The 16,298-nt window shown below is 41.9% G+C and overlaps 1 protein-coding gene across 1 annotated transcript in view; it reads left to right on the forward strand.

Moving 5' to 3' along the window:
• The window catches only part of LOC115130437 (cadherin-12-like), a 192,481-nt gene that overhangs the window by 139,021 nt on the left and 37,162 nt on the right, over window positions 1-16,298 (forward strand). The window lies entirely within an intron of this gene.

Consider the following 16,298-nt stretch of genomic DNA (forward strand, 5'->3'; position numbering starts at 1 on the left):
TAGATAAGGGTCAAAGTGAAAACCTACAGGATGATAGATCTCCAGGAAGTGGTTTGTAGAGCCCTACTCTAGGGGATTGGCTATACAGTCTACCCACATAATGCCTTTATTAGGACATTGTTAAGGACAATATCATGGATTAAGGGTCCCATATGTTTTCATGAGGTCAGCAATACTGCTGACTAGTCATTTCAAGCTTTGTAGAAATAGTACCAGGTGTTTGGCTGTTGATATAGTACTATTATTGTAAAGTTGTTTTGTCGTTGCTGTGAATTAAATCTAAAAGTATATGCCCATTAGTCTGTATTGGTAAATGGAACCTATATGACTAGCTTAAAAAATGTTTTTTTTTTACAGACTAATGTGTAGCCTGTTCTGTCTGAAATGGCACCCTAATCCTTATATATTACAAACATTTTAACCAGGGCCCTGATTAAAAATAGTGTATTCTATAGGGGATATGGTGCCATTAGGGAAACAGATTCACAGATTCATTTTTATAGTATTTGCTGGTAGTTTATTGCTTTGGTGTTGTTCATTACTGTACGGACAGTTGCTCTGAGATTAAATCTTAAGTGCCACTGCTATAAATATTCTCAACCTGCCATGGAAAGATTCATTCAAAATGTCATATGGTCACTTTGCAAAATGGATAAATATGCTCAAGGCATGTTGACCTGCCAGAATAGGCAAATACCTTTTGGATACTGAACCTGATTTGACTTTTATACACATTGACTAGGCTTATATTAGCCCCCGTCAAAACAAACAAGAACTTGCTTAGAGCCATCAATTTCTGCACATGTTCCCACTTCCAACTCACACTGACTCACATCCATTCCCTACGCACAGTACTCTTGAGTTCCCCTCTGGCAAGTTTTAGGTGGTGGTGTTTGAGGCAGTTAAAACCCCAGTAGTGATTTTAAATGCTATTTGTTGGCAGCGCGGTGAGTGGTATAACACGGGAAACAGAGTAAAACTGCCAGAGAAAAGATAACTTTGCATAATACAACGCCGACATGTTTGAGGATATCTTCAAAATGCAAAGGAGAAAAAGATGAATGTCAGAAGGAGACATTGGCTGAGTTCCAAATGTCACTCTATTCCGTACACATCGCACTACTTTTAAGCAGAGCCCTATGGGGAGTAGGGTGTCACATAGGGATGCATCCATTACTTTTCAAGATAGTCTCGGCTGTTGGATATTAATGGCTCAGATAGATTATTTAGGTTTTTCCTGGAAAGATGGTTTCCCTCCCTTGATTAAAAAAGATGTATGATGCATGAATGAGCGAAAGAGAGAATAATTACATAAATCTTCTACCTTTGTGTCAGAGTTAAATATAACAAGATTCGTCAACGCCACCCAACCAGGTGCTTTCAAGAACTAACATGTGCAGTTGCTCCATTTTCAGGCAAAGCTTTTATGTGAACACTGTGCATTTTCACAGAAGCTCTCCTGTTGTAGTATTTCAGAGGCATTTCCCTTGTAGCACAATAGTGGTTGTTTATGTATAAATGTGAAAATGCACCTTTTGCGGCCAATAGTTTGAAGGACAAAATATCCAAAAGGTTGTGTTCAAAACTTATTACTGTGGAAAATACATATTTTTGAATTAAGTTCAAAAGCATAAAAGTAGCTAAACCGGTGCAGACATGACAAAATGGTATCATTAATTGGTTCTTCTGTTCTGTTTCTGTGCCTTTCAGGGGATGTATGAAAAAGTGACTGAATATGATACTTTGGGGAATCACACACTCTTCAATTGTTTCTCTGGTCGAAAAAAAAAACGTCCATCCTCCCACATATACAAATGTATATGAATATACTCCGTTTATCCTTAGAACTATGCAGGAAAATATGGTTGTAGAGAATACATATTTGGATTATGTGCCATGTGTGCTTGGCTGCGCTTATGCTTGTGTGCTTGTATGTATGTACGTTTGTGTGTGTTTATACATAGGATCTGCTTCCGAGTGGATCATAGCTATAGATCATCAAATCTGACCTTCTCCAGTTGTGAACAATGGATTAGAAAAGAAGACAGGCCCAGATTATGATTATGATGTAAATGAGGACATGTATTTGTTTACATTGTAAATACTGCAGATGGATGGGCCAGGGATGCCTTTCAATCCTTTCGCTCCTTTATTGTTTTTTACCTCCTGTGTTTGATATGGTGCCAACACAACAATGGAACAGTGTGATGTATTCCCCTCGCTGGGAGGTGACTGCACAAAGCATTTGTCCATGGGGAAGATCATTGAGCCACTCACACTGGATCCCCCCACAGCATAGTTTTCTAAACAACATGTTCTTCGACCCATGTCTAGGACGCAGTGGGGTATGAGTAGATGGGTGTGAAAAGGGGAAAGATGGGAGGTTGGAGATGGAGTCATTATGAGTTCTTGACCGTGTTCTCAGAATGCTGAGTCGCCTACAGACAGCCTTAGAATGGATCGCTGCCCGTCTCTAGAGTGGTGTGTGCAAACAGGCCCCTATTTGAATCTCTTCCTCTCTCTCCCTTGCTCTCTCTCTGTCTTTCTCTCTATCTACTCCCTCTCTCTTTCTCTCTATCCCTCTATCTTGATCTCTGTCTTCTCTCCTCGGCCTTGCGTTGAGCATCAGTGGTGAGAGGAGGAGAGGGCAGGGAGAAGCAGCAGCAGCTCTGCACAGTTTGGCAGACCCCTACTCAGGTTTGTTGCCGATAAGAGGATCAGGCATGGTAATGGCTTCAGGGGATAATCATCTGGTGCCTAGTCTGCCCATACAGAAACATGCAGAGCAAGGCTTGGAGGGTGGGGACGTACACATTGGGGGTTAGTCATCCCCTTTGCAGAAGAAAAGATTACCAGAGACAATAGACATAGGTCACTGTAGAGGAATCCTCAGTCCTACCAAGGGAGGCATGCACATTCACATGCTGAGAGACACACACACTTTCCTGAATATGCATGAGCACAATCACACACATGCAGTGACACACGCGCACACACACATACAAACAAAGTTACACACTTGACCAAACTGAGAATGAACAACAGAGGGAGATAACTAATTGCCCATACAGTAGATCCGGGGCTTGTGCTTGTAAGAGGCTTTTAGTCAGAAAAAATGTGTTTGTGGTGGATTTGTCTGCTTAGTCACTTCCTCTAAAATATTCCTTTAAAAAATGACTGATATGTACTAAGCCTAAAGTAATGATATTGTTTAGTGGCAAAATGTTTGGCATAACCCTTGTTGGCTCCTGTCCAGGGGATCCATTTAAATACTGTACAGGATTGGCCCGAGATGGCATAGCAGTTCAGACGTCTTTTGTCCTCGTCTTGTCGTGTCGTGTATATATATATATTTACAACTTTTTTCACATACATTTTATTTTTATTTTCCATCAACTCATCTTCAATACACTCTCCTGCAACCTGCCTCACCAATTGATATGTATAAATACGTATTATTTACCTCAAATCTGCAATCCTCCAAGAAGCTAGCCAGAAGCTAGCCAGAAACTCCAAGAAGCTAGCCAGAAGCTAGCCAGGAGCTAGCCAGAAGCTAATCAGAAGCTAGTTAGCTTCTTTACTGGCAACTCGTTAGTATTCAGCTAACCACGGTTTGTGGTCATCAGCTATCCTTTAACTCGAAAATCTATCGCCAGTTTTGTACGGCGCAGCGCGGCTCGGAACGGAACATACCGGACCGATTTTTCTCTCCATGTCCCTGGATTTCAACTGCTCTCTGGACATTCACTCCCGGATCTCACAGCTAGCTGGCTGCTATCCGTGTGTCTATCTGCTTTCGTCGATTCCGGAGCAAACATCAATTACTCCGGAGCTAGCCAGCTCCGTCAATCACTCCTGAGCTCCGTCAATCACTCCTGGGCTGCAGTCACCTATCCGGACCCGTTTTACTGCCTACGCGAGCCCCACCGGGCCTTCACAACTGGACTGCCGACGTTATCTACCCGAAGGAGATCCGGCTGGCTCCTCCGTCGCGACGTTACCTGAACGCCCATCTGCGGCCTGCTAACCGTTAGCTGTCTTACCGGCTGCTCTCAGAATAGACAATCGGACAATTTATTTATTTTTATTATTATTATGTTTCTTCTTGGGCCTCTATAACTATATCTATTGTTTTTATTTTTTTGTTGTTGTGTGATTTGGACTAATCCCCTCTACAACACGGAACTCCACTAATCTACTGACGGAACGCAAGAGGTGGCTAACAACAGACCTCCATCCTATGCTAGCTTGCTACCGATGTCCTGGCTAGCTGTCTAAATCGCCGTGACCCCCAAACCAACCTCTCCACTCCCTGGACCCTTTTGATCACTCGACTAAGGATGCCTCTCCTTAATGTCAATATGTCTTGTCCATTGCTGTTCTGGTTAGTGTTTATTGGCTTATTTCACTGTAGAGCCTCTAGTCCTGGTCACTATACCTTATCCAACTTATTAGTTCCACCACCCACACATGCAATGACATCTCCTGGTTTCAATGATGTTTCTAGAGACAATATCTCTCTCTTCATCACTCAATACCTAGGTTTACCTCCACTGTATTCACATCCTACCATACCTTTGTCTGTACATTATACCTTGATGCTATTTTATCGCCCCCAGAAACCTCCTTTTACTCTCTGTTCCAGACGTTCTAGACGACCAATTCTTATTGCTTTTAGCCGTACCCTTATTCTTCTCCTCCTATGTTCCTCTGGCGATGTAGAGGTGAATCCAGGCCCTGCAGTGCCTAGCTCCACTCCTATTCCCCAGGCGCTCTCTTTTGATGACTTCTGTAACCGTAATAGCCTTGGTATCATGCATGTTAACATTAGAAGCCTCCTCCCTAAGTTTGTTCTTTTCACTGCTTTAGCACACTCTGCCAACCCGGATGTTCTAGCTGTGTCTGAATCCTGGCTTAGGAAGACCACCAAAATTCAGAAATTTTAATTCCAAACTACAACATTTTCAGACAAGATAGAACTGCCAAAGGGGGCGGTGTTGCAATCTACTGCAAAGATAGCCTGCAGAGTTCTGTCCTACTATCCAGGTCTGTACCCAAACAATTTGAACTTCTACTTTTAAAAATCCACCTCTCTAAAAACAAGTCTCTCACCGTTGCCGCCTGCTATAGACCACCCTCTGCCCCCAGCTGTGCTCTGGACACCATATGTGAACTGATTGCCCCCATCTATCTTCAGAGCTCGTGCTGCTAGGCGACCTAAACTGGAACATGCTTAACACCCCAGCCATCCTACAATCTAAACTTGATGCCCTCAATCTCACACAAATTATCAATGAACCTACCAGGTACCCCCAAAGCCTTAAACACGGGCACCCTCATAGATATCATCCTAACCAACTTCCCCTCTAAATACACCTCTGCTGTCTTCAACCAAGATCTCAGCGATCACTGCCTCATTGCCTGCATCCGTAATGGGTCAGCGGTCAAACGACCTCCACTCATCACTGTAAAACGCTCCCTGAAACACTTCAGCGAGCAGGCCTTTCTAATCGACCTGGCCGGGGTGTCCTGGAAGGATATTGATCTCATCCCGTCAGTAGAGGATGCCTGGATATTTTTTTTAAATGCCTTCCTAACAATCTTAAATAAACATGCCCCATTCAAGAAAATTGGAACCAGAAACAGATATAGCCCTTGGTTCTCCCCAGACCTGACTGCCCTTAACCAACACAAAAACATCCTATGGCGTTCTGCATTAGCATCGAACAGCCCCCGTGATATGCAGCTGTTCAGGGAAGCTAGAAACCGTTATACACAGGCAGTTAGAAAAGCCAAGGCTAGCTTTTTCAAGCAGAAATTTGCTTCCTGCAACACTAACTCTAAAAAGTTCTGGGACACTGTAAAGTCCATGGAGAATAAGAACACCTCCTCCCAGCTGCCCACTGCACTGAAGATAGGAAACACTGTCACCACTGATAAATCCACCATAATTGAGAATTTCAATAAGCATTTTTCTACGGCTGGCCATGCTTTCCACCTGGCAACTCCTACCCCGGTCAACAGCACTGCACCCCCAACAGCAACTCGCCCAAGCCTTCCCCATTTCTCCTTCTCCCAAATCCATTCAGCTGAAGTTCTGAAAGAGCTGAAAAATCTGGACCCCTACAAATCAGCCGGGCTAGACAATCTGGACCCTTTCTTTCTAAAATGATCTGCCGAAATTGTTGCCACCCCTATTACTAGCCTCGTGTCATCTGAGATTCCCAAAGATTGGAAAGCAGCTGCGGTCATCCCCCTCTTCAAAGGGGGGGACACTCTTGACCCAAACTGCTACAGACCTATATCTATCCTACCATGCCTTTCTAAGGTCTTCGAAAGCCAAGTCAACAAACAGATTACCGAGCATTTCGAATCTCACCATACCTTCTCTGCTATGCAATCTGGTTTCAGAGCTGGTCATGGGTGCACCTCAGCCACGCTCAAGGTCCTAAACGATATCTTAACCGCCATCGATAAGAAACATTACTGTGCAGCCGTATTCATTGATCTGGCCAAGGCTTTCGACTCTGTCAACCACCACATCCTCATCGGCAGACTCGACAGCCTTGGTTTCTCAAATGATTGCCTCGCCTGGTTCACCAACTACTTCTCTGATAGAGTTCAGTGTGTCAAATCGGAGGGTCTGCTGTCCGGACCTCTGGCAGTCTCTATGGGGGTGCCACAGGGTTCAATTCTTGGACCGACTCTCTTCTCTGTATACATCAATGAGGTTGCTCTTGCTGCTGGTGAGTCTCTGATCCACCTCTACGCAGACGACACCATTCTGTATACTTCCGGCCCTTCTTTGGACACTGTGTTAACAAGCCTCCAGGCAAGCTTCAATGCCATACAACTCTCCTTCCGTGGCCTCCAATTGCTCTTAAATACAAGTAAAACTAAATGCATGCTCTTCAACCGATCGCTACCTGCACCTACCCGCCTGTCCAACATCACTACTCTGGACGGCTCTGACTTAGAACTACAAATACTTAGGTATCTGGTTAGACTGTAAACTCTCCTTCCAGACCCATATCAAACATCTCCAATCCAAAGTTAAATCTAGAATTGGCTTCCTATTTCGCAACAAAGCATCCTTCACTCATGCTGCCAAACATACCCTTGTAAAATTGACCATCCTACCAATCCTCGACTTTGGCGATGTCATTTACAAAATAGCCTCCAATACCCTACTCAACAAATTGGATGCAGTCTATCACAGTGCAATCCGTTTTGTCACCAAAGCCCCATATACTACCCACCATTGCGACCTGTACGCTCTCGTTGGCTGGCCCTCGCTTCATACTCGTCGCCAAACCCACTGGCTCCATGTCATCTACAAGACCCTGCTAGGTAAAGTCCCCCCTTATCTCAGCTCGCTGGTCACCATAGCATCTCCCACCTGTAGCACACGCTCCAGCAGGTATATCTCTAGTCACCCCCAAAACCAATTCTTTCTTTGGCCGCCTCTCCTTCCAGTTCTCTGCTGCCAATGACTGGAACGAACTACAAAAATCTCTTAAATTGGAAACACTTATCTCCCTCACTAGCTTTAAGCACCAACTGTCAGAGCATCTTACAGATTACTGCACCTGTACATAGCCCACCTATAATTTAGCCCAAACAACTACCTCTTTCCCAACTGTATTTAATTTATTTATTTATTTTGCTCCTTTGCACCCCATTATTTTTATTTCTACTTTGCACATTCTTCCATTGCAAAACTACCATTCCAGTGTTTTACTTGCTATATTGTATTTACTTTGCCACCATGGCCTTTTTTGCCTTTACCTCCCTTCCCACCTAATTTGCTCACATTGTATATAGACTTGTTTTTTTTACTGTATTATTGACTGTATGTTTGTTTTACTCCATGTGTAACTCTGTGTTGTTGTATGTGTCGAACTGCTTTGCTTTATCTTGGCCAGGTCGCAATTGTAAATGAGAACTTGTTCTCAACTTGCTTACCTGGTTAAATAAAGGTGAAATAAATAAAATAAATAAAATAAAAGGATTAATTTTGTCTCTCATTTAGAAAGACTTTATCCCGCATGCCAACCAGAAGTACAGCATGATGAGACGAATACCAAGCTAGTAAAGTTCAAAGAAAATAAATGTGTGATATACTGTACAGTGGCTTTCGACAGTATTCACCCCCTTGGCATTTTTCCTATTTTGTTGCCTTTACAACCTGGAATTAAAATAGATGTTTGGGTGGTTTGTATTATTTGATTTACACAACGTGCCTACTACTTTGAAAATTCAAAATATATTTTATTGTGAAACAAATAAGAAATAAGACAGAAAAACTGAACTTGAGTGTGAATAACTATTCACCCCCCCAAAGTCAATGCTTTGTAGAGCCAACTTTTGCATGAATTACAGCTGCAAGTCTCTTGGGGTATGTCACTATAAGCTTGGCACATCTAGCCTCTGGGATTTTTTCCCATTCTACAAGGCAAAACTTCTCCAGCTTCTTCAAGTTGGATGGGTTCCGCTGTTGTACAACAATCTTTAGGTCATACCACAGATTCTCAATTGGATTGAGGTCTGGGCTTTGACTAGGCCATTCCAAGACATTTAAATGTTTCCCCTTAAACCACTCGAGTGTTGCTTTAACATTATGCTTAGGGCCAATGTCCTGCTGGAATGTGAACCTCCGTACCAGTCTCAAATCTCTGGAAGACTGAAACAGGTTTCCCTCAAGAATTTCCATGTATTTAGCGCCGTCCATCGTTCCTTCAATTCTGACCAATTTCCCAGTCCCTGCCGATGAAAACCATCTCAACAGCATGATGCTGCCACCACCATGCTTCACTGTGGAGATGCTGTTCTCTGGGTAATGAGAGGTGTAGGGTTTGCGCCAGACGTAGCGGTTTCCTTGATGGCCAAAAAGCTCAATTTTAGTCTCATCTGACCAGAGTACCTTCTTCCATATGTTTGGGGAGTCTGCCACATACCATTTGGCGAACACCAAATGTGTTTGCTCATTTTATCTTGAAGCAATGGCTTTTTTTCTGGACACTCTTCCGTAAGCCAAGCTCTATGGAGTGTACAGCTTAAAGTGGTCCTATGGACAGAGCTTTGCAGCTCCTTCAGAGATCAGCGATATTTGGTCTCTTTGTTGCCTCTCTGATTAATGCCCTCCTTGCCCGGTCTGTAAGTTTTGGTGGGCGACCCTCTCTTGGCAGGTTTGTTGTGGTGCCATTTTCTTTCAATTTTTTTAATCATGGATTTATTTGTGCTCCTTTGGATGTCCAAGTTTCTGATATTTTTTAGAACCCAAACCTAATCTGTACTTCTCCACAACTTTGTCCATGACCTGTTTGGAGAGCTCCTTGGTCTTCATGGTGCCGCTTGCTTGGTGGTGCCCCTTGCTTAGTGGTGTTGCAGACTCTGGGTGCTTTCAAAACATGTGTATATATGCTGAGATCATGTGACAGATCATGTGAGACTTAGATTTCACACAGGTGGACTTTATTTAACAAATGATGTAACTTCTGAAGGTAATTGGTTGCACCAGATCTTATTTCGGGGTTTGATAGCGAAGGGGTGAGGTGAATACATATGCACGCACCACTTTCACATTTATTTTAAACATGTTATTCTTTTCATTTCACTTCTCCAATTTGAACTATTTTGTGTATGTCCATTATGTGAAATCCAAATAAAATTCCATTTAAATTACAGGTTGTAATGCAACAAAATAGGAAAAAAGCCAAGGGGGATGAGTACTTTTAAAAGGCACTGTATATGATTTATATTTGGAGCAGATAAATACGGTACAGGGTCCATGGTCACAAATAAATGTGAGGTGCTAGTTTATCTCCTTTAATATTATCACATATTCCAAATGTACACTATAACAATAACATTACGTCACCAAAGAGAGATGCATTTAGCTACAATGCAATTAAAAAAGGAAGACAATTTCCAATCGCAAAACACAAAGCAAAATGAACCGTCATACAGCAGTATTGAAGGACAAACTGTAATTTTTCCTCCCCAACTTGGCCTCTCTAACAATTTTACTTTTCAAAGTCAGAACTATTGTCAGTGTTCAGCTAGTCTAGTGGACCTTTTCAACCCGGTCTGTAGTCATCAATTTAACACTTAATTTTGCCAAAGCCAGACACTGTCAGCAGTCTCATTTCTCTATCACAAATGCCATTAGTGGGCTGTATGAACATTAAATCATCGGAGAGCCTCTAAACCATTACCGCTCCTTTGGTCCTGATGAGTTATTACTGGACTCTGAAAAAGGTAATGGTCAGATGATGTTTGAGGAGAGCTAAGTGCAAAGACAGCTGCAACGTCTTCAGTGGAGTAGTGAAAAGTTTGAGCCTGGATTTCTGCTTGTCAAACAAAAGCTGAAGTAAGTGGAAGTATTAGATACAAGTGGACACAGTGCCACCCATTGGGCACTTAAGAATCAATGGTTTCTAGTGAGCGTTTCAATATTTATTCAATGAAGATTAAAGTCCTTTGAAAGTACAAAGCGAACTAAACCCCAAAGTTATGAAAATCTAATTTGCATTTATTCTGTTCATTTGAATGCAGTCTTCCTGTCTGGATACAGTGTAACACTATCAGATAGAGCACATACCGTGCTGAAATGGAGAGAACAGTCTTACAACAAACATCTGTGGTTTGAGCTGGATATTATGCCAGGAGGTTAGTGGAGTTATTTTGGGCCCTGGTGTGCAAGGCACCCATGGAGGAAGGCAAAGAAGATGCCACAGATCAGCAGGATTAACAGGTGGCCCAACGCAGAACAACACCTTCATCACGCTTTGAAAGTATGTGTGTGTGTGTGTGTACACGTGTGTGTCTGTGTGTGGTGTTTTCGTTTTTTGTATCAAAGAGAGGGAAAAGAAAGTCAAATAGAGAGAGAGAGAGAGGTATATAGAAATAATACTATGAAAAAAGAGAGAGGAAGAGAAAGAGATTGAAAAAGGTAAATAAAGAGGGCTAAGAGCCACTCAGTATGTAGGTGTGGTTTCTCTCTGGTGGCCTGGAGGCGTGTGGATGTGGGGGTGTAATAGATTAGAGCTGTGTGCCAGGGCTCATCTCGGGGCTAAACCCTGTCCTATTAGAGTGCCAGGTATGTAGTGTGAGAAGTCACTCCACTACTATAGCCTCAGCTCGCTGCAGTGTGGACAGATAGGCAGAACTTCTGTTAGGCTACTAGCTGGCTTGCAGGTCTCCCAGACCGGCACCATATGGCTGCTTCCCAAATGGCACACTATTCCTGATACAACGCACTACTTTTGACCAGAGACCTATGGGTCGTGGTCAATAGTAGTGTACTATAAAGGGAGTCAGTCACAGACCGACACCAAATCACTGTGAGAGAGCGGTGTGGGGGGGGGGCAGAGCAGTGGGAGAGCCAAGGACACTGAACAGTGTGACTGATGGAGGACAATAAAGTGAGCATCCTCTTCTCTATCTCCGCAGTGAGGCCACCAAATTCAATGCGGCACTCTCCCGGGACGTAGATGATGCTGATGGTCCCCTCATTGTGTTCCATGCTCAATTGACCGGTGATGTCATAAGGTGAAAGCACCAATTTGTAAGTCGCTCTGAATAAGAGCGTCTGCTAAATGACTTAAATGTAATGTAAATGTAATGTCATGGGGGGAGATGGAGGCCTAATGCTAGTTGGACATCCCCATGATGGGTAGAACTTAGTCGAGCTGTCAGTCAATCAATGGCTGAGATGACCCTGTGAAAATCACCCCCATACTGTAGCTCCAAACAGAGCTATTGGACCGGCCCTCAACCACTGAGCCATTTACTATACACAATGGCTTCACTGATCTGCAGTCAGAAAATACCCTACTTCCTTTGCATTCCTTTGTTGTTGTTTATGAAAATCACTGCAATGCACATGAATGGAATTAAAAAGTGTGTTGTGATGTGTTGACTGCCCTGCATGTGAAGACAAGGGAAGTTAATGATTCATGAGTGACATTGCACATACATAATACTAAATGGGATTTATGACTCAGCCTCTAATGAAATATTTATCAGGGAGGATTGATCTATTTTATACCTGCTTTCATCTTCCGGCTTGTTTTGTTGTTTGTTTGTTTGTCTGGTTGTTATACTTGCATTTAGCTAGCATAAACAGGTGTGTTGATATTGATCTGTGTTGTGATAAAGTGTCATAATGCAACAATTATTCTGTGAAAACGGGTTTATACTGTATTTACCTCAAGGTGTTAGCATACTGTAAGATGGTTAGAGGGTTGGGGGCAGGAGAAGGGAGGGAAGGAGGAAAATGGAGGGAGGAAGAAAGGGAGACAGAGGGGAAAAAAACGGGGGTTGTTGAAAGATCAGTTATTTTAATATTGAACTCAAAACAAACAAATGGAGAACCTATTAAAAATGTATCATCCTGCTTCTGCTTCCAAAATAAAGCACCAGGGAGTAGCTAGGCTGAGAAATGGCTCCGTAAAGCACGTTTACCCGCTCAGGGAGGTAGATCAGAATGAGAAGCTAAAAGCAGCCCCAAAGTCAAAGCCATAAATACAGATTAAAAAAGTTCATTTGACAGTTTACAATATACTGTATGTACTGGTGTTTTCTTAAGTGCTGGTGTAACAAATTGTATACTTGTACTGTGTTATAAATTCATATTTTTATCATAGACTAAAAACATATTTTCAAAGCTTGTTTACCTAAATGATTACGACAACGGTGCCTTGATTAATTCAAAATTAACAAAGACCCCTTGGATCATAAATAGTGTTCAATAGAAAAACCTTGGGTTTCCTTCATTCGGTATCACCGCCAGTGCAACGAAGGTGCACATTTACATATCAAAGGGCTAGGCCAGCGAGTCTAGAATTCAAAGCGTGCTCTGTTGTGATGTTGAAGAGCAGTAACACTGACATGAGAGGAAGTCTGTCTGTCTGTCTAGCCTCTTTACACATTCCCCTGTTGAGAAGAGAGATCGTTCTCTGTGGTTTGTGTCTCAAATGACACCCTCCTATACAAGGGTCCATGGAGCTCTGATCCAAACAGTGCATGCACCATATAGGGAATAGTGTGCCATTTGGGATGCAAGCCTAGAATACCGTACAATAACTTGCATACCAATTCCTATCATAATGAAACACTTCAGGAATGTGGAAAGCTGAAAATTGACCATGGACATGGATCTAGAGAGGGAGGTGAGAGCAGTGTGTGAATTATGGGGGAGACCCATTCCCCCAAAATGAGACATGAGCTTGGGCAGGAGCTCTAGTTTAACCAATTTTTATGAAATGCATTGTTGTAGTGATACAGCGTTAAATAAGAAAATAAAAGATTATTCCAAATAAAATGAACTCCCCCCAACTCTCTGTCATGGATTAAACCAGTGACAGTTGGTTCAGGTTCTTTTAATCACATTGTATTAATTTCTCCACTCCGCCTGCCTACCTCTCTCTGTCTATCTTTAGCTTTTGCTAGTAAACTTTCTGTATCGACTGGGTTCAGCCTGCTAGCGAAATTGCAACATTGTTTTAACTGGGTCCCCACAGTTTCCTACGCCGATCAGCTCAGGACAGACACAGCTGTATTTGCTTGCGTCTCGTATTTCAGCCCCTTTTCAGGTGTCCCAACTTTTAACATTACAAAAAAGATACATTTGTGAGCAAGATGCATTATTGCAGGCTATAGTGTAGGGCTAATGACAATCGGCAAAAGTCATTACACGTTTTGGTGTTTCGTAAAAGATGTCTTTTTTAAATTATATGAACAAAAATATGTAATTTTATTTGGAATGGCAAGCCAGACAAAATTAAAAGGACCTATTTATATAATGAATATGAATTCATAGTGCAGAAATGATTAAATATTAAAGCATTAGACCTCTCACGAAAGGCATCAGTCATACAAAAGTTATACTTATATCCAAAATGGATCTCTAGTAAATTAGTAAGAATGTTTCACCCCATGTTCGCGATGGTCTTTTTCCCTTTATTCAGATTAAACTGCTCCCTTTCGGTTATTTGAAAATGAAAGAATCTCAAAAATATTGTTACTTTTTAAACAAGCCTGAGAAAGTTGGTTACAATTTCAGTTTAATCCACCTGAAAAGACAGAACTTATAATACAACAAATATTATGTTAAAACTCATATATACTAATTGATAAAAAATAACTTATTTTGTTATGTAAAAAAGGGTAAAAATCTTTGTAAATTATATCATAAATAGGACTGGTGGAGTTATGTCAGACATGCAGCTAACACAGACATTGGGAAATGCTCTAGACAAAATTACAACTAACTAAATGCAGCACTACTACAAAACTGGAAGAGGCAAGTGGAAGGGGGAAAAAGTAAGGAACTTGTCTGTCGGCCCTGCTTTAGAAGAAAAATAAAAAAATATACCAGTTTCATTTAAGGACCAAAGAATTGACAGCTGTGCCACATAAATTGCTAAATAGTTGGGAAGTGGTTTTCAATGTACCGATTCCATGGCACATGGTGTATGAATTGACACTCAAAACGACACCAGATTCAAAACTTCACATTTGTTAATATAAATAATTATACAACATTCTTTCAACCAATAGAATGTTATATATATTGGGCATACAATCTTTCCAGGAGGCAGAGTCATTAGATCATTTATTTTGGGAAGGTATATAAAGTTTAAGTCAGAAATGTACATACACCTTAGCCAAATACATTTAATATCAATTTTTCACAATTCCTGACATTTAATCCAAAAACCCTGTCTTATAGGTCAGTTAGGATCACCACTTTATTTTAAGAATGTTAAATGTCAGAATAATAGTAGAGAGTGATTTATTTCAGCTTTTATTTCTTTCATCACATCCCAGTGGGTCAGAAGTTTACATACACTCAATTAGTATATGGTAGCATTGCCTTTAAATTGTTTAACTTGGGTCAAACATTTCAGGTTGCTTTCCACAAGCTTCCCACAATAAGTTGGGTGAATTTTGGCCCATTCCTCCTGACAGAGCTAGTGTAACTGAGTCAGGTATGTAGGGCTCCTTGCTTGCACACGCTTTATCTGTTCTGCCCACAACTTTTCTATAGGATTGAGGTCAGGGCTTTGTGATGACCACTCCAATACCTTGACTTTGTTGTCCTTAAGCCATTTTGCCACAACTTTGGAAGTAGGCTTGGGGTCATTGTCCATTTGGTAGACCCATTTGCTACCAAGCTTTAACTTCCTAACTGATGTCTTGATATGTTACTTCAATATATCCACTTAATGTTCCTTCCTGAAGATGCCATATATTTTGTGAAGTTCACCAGTCCCTACTTTAGATTTTTTCAGGGGGGCCTATTTGTTGTTCTGTGGAGTGAGTCTGTTATTCAACGTGTTTTTACGGGCTAATAACAGTAAGTCCAAATAAAATGTTTCATCGTATACTTTTTTTATATTTTCAGTACTAGTCAAAAGTTTGGATTTTAGATTCTTCAAAGTAGCCACCCTTCGCCTTGATAATAGCTTTGCACACTCTTGACATTCTCTCAACCAGCTTCACCTGGAATGCTTTTCCAACAGGAGTTGGAGTTCCCACATATGCTGAGCACTTGTTGGCTGCTTTTACTTCACGCTGCGGTCCAACTCATCCCAAACCATCTCAACTGGGTTGAGGTTGGGTGATTGTGGAGGTCAGGTCATCTAATGCAGCACTCAATCACCCTCCTTCTTGGTGAAATAGCCCTTCCACAGCCTGGAGGTGTGTTGGGCCATTGTCCTGTTGAAAAACAAATTATAGCCCCACTAAGTGCAAACCAGATGGGATGGTGTATTGCTGTAGAATACTGAGGTAGCCATACTGCTTAAGAGTGCTTTGGATTCTAAATAAATCACAGACGGTGTCACTAGTAAAGCACCCCCACACCATCAAACCTCCTCCATGCTTCACGGTGGAACAACACATGCGGATATCATCTGTTCACCTACTCTGCCTACTCCTAAAATTTTGACTCATCAGATCAAAGGACAGATTTCCACCGGTCTAATGTCCATTGCTCGTAATTATAAGTAGTCCCATAGGGCGATGAACAATTGGTCCAGCATCGTCGAGGTTAGGGGAGGGTTTGGCCGAGGTAGGCTGTCGTTGTAAAATAAGATTTATTTATTTTTTGGTCCAGAAACAAATAACTTTCTTCTGAAACTCGTCAGTCTATTCTTGTTTTGAGAATTTCCCAAGAAACTGAAGAGCTCATACAACACTGTGTACTACGCCCTTCACAGAACAGCGCAAACTGTCTCAAACCAGAATATGAAGAGGAGTGGGAGGCCCCGGTGCACAAACTGAGCAAG

This window comes from Oncorhynchus nerka, linkage group LG6 (assembly GCF_034236695.1).
Source record: "Oncorhynchus nerka isolate Pitt River linkage group LG6, Oner_Uvic_2.0, whole genome shotgun sequence".
NCBI lineage: Eukaryota > Metazoa > Chordata > Actinopteri > Salmoniformes > Salmonidae > Oncorhynchus > Oncorhynchus nerka.